The sequence below is a fragment of the Penaeus monodon genome, chromosome 21 (assembly GCF_015228065.2).
Source record: "Penaeus monodon isolate SGIC_2016 chromosome 21, NSTDA_Pmon_1, whole genome shotgun sequence".
Classification (NCBI taxonomy): domain Eukaryota; kingdom Metazoa; phylum Arthropoda; class Malacostraca; order Decapoda; family Penaeidae; genus Penaeus; species Penaeus monodon.
In genome coordinates this window covers 10,659,495-10,659,792 of record NC_051406.1, presented here as the reverse complement: position 1 = coordinate 10,659,792, position 298 = coordinate 10,659,495, and positions in this window count along the sequence as shown.

The window sequence follows — 298 nt, the reverse complement described above, 5'->3', positions numbered from 1 at the left end:
GTACGCCCTTTTTGTGCTTCACTAAGGTAAAAATGAAACTTGGGCCACGTTTTAATATGAAACATAAAGGCAAATTAACCCCTGTGTCTAAAAATGATTGTTTATGAAGCATCATATATTTGCCATGCCTGCAGTGAACATAATTATAGTATTATCATTATTGCACATGATTATAGATAACCAGAGTTGAAAATAAGTGTAATGATAACCGTTATTTACATAAGTCATTCACGAAATTTACGCTATTTTTTCTCAAGACATCAATTTTCCATTTTTTGTCTACCTTTTTTGAAGCCTG